This window comes from Lissotriton vulgaris, chromosome 10, assembly GCF_964263255.1.
Source record: "Lissotriton vulgaris chromosome 10, aLisVul1.2, whole genome shotgun sequence".
Taxonomy (NCBI): Eukaryota; Metazoa; Chordata; class Amphibia; order Caudata; family Salamandridae; genus Lissotriton; species Lissotriton vulgaris.
The window spans coordinates 202493864-202499863 of record NC_141698.1 but is presented as its reverse complement, the minus strand read 5'-3'; the positions used below and the strand labels follow the sequence as shown (position 1 = coordinate 202499863).

General features: G+C 46.0%; 1 protein-coding gene across 1 annotated transcript in view; it reads left to right on the top strand.

Moving 5' to 3' along the window:
• The first annotated feature begins 825 nt into the window (after positions 1–825).
• LOC147684992 (villin-1-like) overlaps positions 826–6000 on the top strand; it is a 382427-nt gene continuing 377252 nt past the window's right edge. The window contains exon 1 of the mRNA XM_086940888.1: positions 826–1102. The gene's annotated coding sequence lies outside the window, so the exon portion shown is untranslated. The remainder of the gene's footprint in view (positions 1103–6000) is intronic.

The window sequence follows — 6000 nt, the reverse complement described above, 5'->3', positions numbered from 1 at the left end:
TCCGGCCTATAACATAAATTCATTAGCTGACTCACGGACTCAGGCCGCCGCAGTGAGCATGTGCATGTAAGCAGGATTGCTGGGCAAGCCACAGGAGAGCCTGTGAGACACATAGCGGTAACAGTCAGGCAGGCTGACAAATATGTTTAAAAGTATTTTAAAAAATCACACCTTTATAACTAAGCAAGTGGCCCGGCGTGCTGTGCGCAGCCCTCTACAACTGCGAGTTCAGATAGTTAACACTTGCTTGCACTAGTTAATAGACGAATGTAAAACTAGCATTCCAATGATACATGTGAGAAATATCTGTGCCCGAAATTTGACAATGAGGTGAGATTCAAAATTCGAGTCAAGACTTTACCGCACACAATCACAGGACTGTAGATGCAAGGGGCGGCAATCTGAGGGATAGCCCCGGGCGCCACAAGCTCTAGCTACGCCCCTGAACAAGCAGGTACAAAGTGCCTACACTTCTATTATTCCATTTAAAAAAAGTGCATACACCTATATTGGATGTTTTAAGTAATGTAATGATATTATATAGTGCAATGGTTTTAAAAGACCGAACATTTGAATACATTTGACTTGACGAATTTAGTAACGAGGTGGCAACCCTATTCTCCACTTGAGAATCCTCATAAGTCTTTTGCCCATGCTCTTTCGGCACCCAGGCATCAGCAGCACACAGCACGACATTCACCCAGGCATCAGCAGCACACAGCACGACATTCACAACAGTCAGGTTCGCGCAGTAAGTAAGTGAATGAACGCCGTCCTTTCCAGGAGCAGGCCTCAGCTCCCTGCCGCTGCCTGGCAGCAGGGCCTGGCTCCGCCGCGCGCAGTTCCGCTCGCGGTCGCCACAGAGGGAAGGGTGTGTCCGCCCTCCCTGCAGGTACGGCGGGAGGAGGGGCGCGCGGGGCGGCGCGCGGCTGCAGGTCTCCGAGGCAGGCGGTGGCCGCAAGTCGAGCAGGAACAAACTGGGTGTCTGGCAGGCAGATCAAAGTGGGTGTCAGGCAGGCAGACGCTCGGCTTCCGCTGGGAATCACTGGGCAGCTCCCGAAAGATACCCGAAGCCTCCGCCAGCGCCGCTCGGCAATTCGCGGTAAGTTCCGGTGTTTTACTTTGTTTCTACTTATCAAAAAAACCTCTCCTCGACTATTTACAGAGTGTCGTCACCCTTGTGTGGTAACTTGGCTTTGAAAGCTGCGCAGCATCTGTGCAGATTTTTTCCAGTCAGAGTCCGATTAAAGCAACCAAAACATGAATTATTTGTATTTTTAAACTGGACGCACAAGAGGAGAATACTTTTTTCCCCACACGGACGGATGCAAATGCTCAGGATATTTTATTTTGATATTTGTTGTCACACAGCAACGCGGGTACACGTCAGTGTTGTGTTAGTGCGTCATATAGCCTATAGAACGCTAAACATCCATGTTTAGAGGTTTTTATACCTGACTACGGACAGCAAGGCGTGGGCGAGGCTCCTGCTGCGGCCGTTTGTGAGCACCGACCTACCTAGACGGGATATATTGTGCCAGAGAGGGGTGTAACAAATCACTGGCAAACACTGGAGTGTTGGGTACCTAGAGGGGTTGCGGGTAGAAAGAATTTCTGAAGCGGCTTTATTTTTTGCCTAGAGCAGAGGGAGTCTAATGTGGCTGTGGTAGAAAGCTAGGATTTGTTATTTTTATTTTTTGTCGTTTTCAAGCAAATACCTTCATGATTAAGCGTGTTAAATGTGACAGTAAGTATAGTCAGGGCTTTAAGTTGGGCCGGGTCCTGCCGGAGTTCAGCACTGTCCGCTCTAAAAAGCAGGTGCTGAGACGGGTCCCTATCTGGCTCTTCATTTTTGCCCTCACCCTCGGAGTGAAAAAAAAAACCTCAACTCTGCAGCAGTTTACTTCTTTTGATGTAACATTTTTTGTTTTGCAATTTTGTTTAGCGCGAACTGGACCCGAAGGTATTGGAACATATGAGCACCAGTTACATTACACAAGGACATGGTCAGTTTTTTTTAACGCACAAAGAGATTAACTTATTTGCCCAGAATCACAGGTTGTTGAGCCGACGCCAAGACTCCAACCCGCTTCTCTAACTACACGAACGGGAGATCTAGTCATTACACCACAGACAGCTGCAGCATGTTCTATATTATGTACAACGAAGAATATTGACAAAGCCAATAGTCCTGGCTTGTTGTAGGTGAAATATTACTTGTTTTTGTATTATATACCTCGAAGCAATGACAGAAGCTGCAACATACCAGTTGGGTGGCACACTATGGTAAGCACAGATTTTTAGCTGAGGTGTTGAAGTGTTTTAACCCCTTGCATGCTGATGATGGCAGGGAGCCGTCATGGCACACAGTGCTCGTGTGCTGATGACGGCTCCCGGCCGTCATGACCGCACCCACGATTGGAATGTGCTGCACAGGTGCAGAATCGCGGCAGCATGCAAGGGGTTAAGTCACACCCCATTGAGAGACTCAACCAGGTTTTTGATCCCATTTAAAGGCCTGAGTATAGTACAACACCCCAGGCCTTATTTATGGCAATTTGGTGTAGAGCGGTGCAGCAAGGGAGCTTGCTGTGGAGGCCTACGCCAAAGTGAAAGGGCAGGAATACACCCTTTTTAAGCAGTAAGGTCCATAACTGTCCTTTCTTCCAGTTGTGGTGCCGTTTCAGCAGTCTAGCGCCAACATACCTAGCACCATGGTGCAAGGGTGCCTCCATTACAGGCAGGATCATTTGTGCAGGGAGGAGCCCCTTCCTGCACAAAAACAATTTGGAGAGGTGTTTTCCTCTTTCTAGGTTTGCTCTAGAATGCGGCTCACGAGGAAAGCTGGAAAAATGAGGATAAATTCACACATTTCTCCTCGTTATTACTCATGTCGCAAGGCATACGGATTTGGCGCTTTCCCAGGTTTGCATCACTTTAAATATGGAGCAGTGTCAAATTCCATTGGTTTTGCGTGGGAAAACCCTTCACAACGCCCACAGAACTCCTCCCCGCACAGAGTAAGGAGACACCCCGATTTGCACTGCGTCTCCATCTCATGAGGCCATTTAGAGCCATGCAAGGTGGCTTTGCGCTGCTTCTTAAATCCTTATCAGAGCCCTGTGTCACGCATGTACCACTTTATGTGGTGCAAAGTGATGCAGGACTCTCATAAATAAGCACCCCTTGCTTCCCTGGGCTGTTTTGCAAAGTAAAATGTTTTTACAATAGCTAATAAGCTGACACATCTTCCATGGAAGAGGGCTAATAAGTCAATTAATGTTTTTCAATTTATTGATTTGGAGTTTTTATGTAGCATGTAATGGACCAGTCCTTAACGTCATCAGGCTGGTCTGCGTCAAACTCTACGTGGGTGCTGACTTAGGGCAGCATGTGATCAATTTGCCTCTTTGATCTCCTACCTAGCTGACAACATGTGCATAGTGCTTAGCTTGTAAAAAATAAATACATAGATAAACATAAGCGCTGGTGGCCAAAGTTTTTCTTAGGAGTCTGCCAGCGATGATCCTGAATGCCAGGACTGCTGAAACCCAAGGCTGCCTAGTTTTGTTTCAACCTCTTCATCCGTTCTTCCACCACTCTACACTTCCTGTTTCTTTTTCTTACTCTTCGAGGTTCTTTCTCATTCCTGCTTCTTCTCTCTGGCTGGGTAAAGTGGCATCTTTGCTAAACGCCAGGGGCATAACACATTATAATGTAGCTTCTGTTGTGTAGTAAACTGTTACACTCAGGAGGCTCCTTTCCACCAAAGACTTTTTCATATCTGCACGACAGCTAGCCCAAGGGAACTTTTAGGGGCCCTCAACAATTTTTGATAGCCACCCCCTTTGGCGTTTAGAAATGGCAGCCACATTATCCTTGACGTGCCTGTGTGTTACAGTACAAGAATAGCTATGATTCACAAATCTTTCAGCTGCACAGCGCCAACCACAATCTTATTGTCAAGGTGAGAATGCATAATGGGGAATTATCGATTTACTATTTTAAACTTTGACCTCCACGATACTTTGGTATATAAGTGCAAGTCAATATTTAAACGCTAGTATTGTGGTGAGCCCAACGATAGGGACATCCCTTTCTGCGACATTATATCGAACCCCTTCTGCCATTTTGTTTGCATTTCACACTCCCCTCTGAAACACACCGTTGCTCGGGGTCACGAAGCAGCTCGTGAGCGCGTCAGGTGCTCTGCAGACTAGAAAGGTATGTGTGTACAGGAGCAGCCGCGGAGCCCCGGGGGCGCCCTGTGAGTTGTTCCAGAGGGACGCTCGCGTGGCAGTCTGTGAGCCGCTCACTGCAGCCTTACACGCACAGTGACAAACTACAGGCCACATTTAAACCACTTCAGAACATGCTCTTCAACAGTGAAGGGAGATCCACATTTGTTCTTTATCAAAAGGATGCAACAGCTAGCCTAGAGGGCACATTTAATATTTATTTTGTATTCTGTCTTGCAACATGCAATAGAAAAAAATCTCTGGTGAAAGGTATAAAGTTGTCAATTAGCGCGCATGGTGTAGATGCGCAGTTAGCTGAAGTCAAGTGAAAAATGAGCACGACAAAAGCGTCTTTGTTTGGAAGGCAGGAATGCACCTCGAGTACATAAGTGCCTTTTCCTGGTCCTGTTCCAGTAGAACGAGTTTGCTGTGGGCAGGCCCGGACTGGCCTTACTGAGCGCAGGGAAAACCCCAGTGGCTGGAGAGCATTAGGTCTATTCAGACCGGAGGAGGGGCCCATTCAGCCACGCCCCAAAAGTGCTTATGACAGAAAGACATTTCATTAGTTTCAAATCCCAGACCTGCTATAAAGTCTATAGCTCTAGAGAATAATCGTAAAATTGTGATGGAAAGTGGATGGTTTGGTCCTAACTCTAAAAAATGTATCTATAGTTGGAAAAGAAGCCCCCCCTCAGGGCCTGTGACCCCTATGCAGTTGGTTTGACTTGCGCTCTAGTTATGTGAAATATGGAGATGCCATTAAAACATTTTCTAGGACTGCTTTTAACTTTCAGTCCGGTTGTCGAAGTTGGAATTACTACTAAAATGAACTTTTCAGATAACTGTTCTTGCTGGGTCCTGATGTAAACTGTTCAATTTAAATACCCTTTGTTGCAATGCTCCACATTTTTCTGTAAGGTGAATAAACATGTTTTTTTTAACCCTTTCTGTAAGTGTAGTGATATCTTAGGGGCAAAAGTCGGAATATTCTAATTCTACAGAGTGCCTTTCTGATCTGAGCATGATCTACCTTGTGTTAGATTATTAAATATTCAGTATTTAATGGATTCCTTTATTCATCCAGTGTGACTTTTCACATACCACGTCCTTCTGTTCAAATGTGTAGATCAGCGAAAACATGAAGACTCCACCCACCTGACCACCTTCTTAGTCAGGAAACCTTTCGTTATCCCACACTGCACCATCTGGTAGTTCAGGTGGAATCATTTTCTGTGCAAACAATGTAGACACTGCCTCTGACGTGTAGTTCACGGCATGAAGTAAGACCTCATGGTAACCGTTGTCAAGATCTTGAAATTAGTGGTGTGGTCCTGCACTTTGTATCACTTCGCAGTAAAGAGGCCGCCAGCTTTAATACTTGATGTTGTGTAGAGCAAGCCAGTGTACCCCCCGTTTTGGACACACAGATAAGAGACGGCCTCCTGTCATGTGTGACACTTTCTGACATTCCTGGCTTGCAGCCAGTAGCACTTTGAATTTATCTGCATTTTGCAGCGTTGCTTTTTCCTTTGTAAATGGCTTGTAAGCCCAGGGGGTAAAGTGTAGTTTCTAGAAAAGATGAAGACTAGCAGTAAATGTTCCACATCATCCGGGACACCTTGGAAGGTAAGGGGGTGCAGCGTCCAACAAAATAAGGCTCTTTCTATGTCAAGAGTTTACAGGTTTTAACCCATGTGAGCTCAAATTATCAGTAAACGTGGACCACCACCTTGTAATTTACGGCTTGTTAAAAAAACGGCTT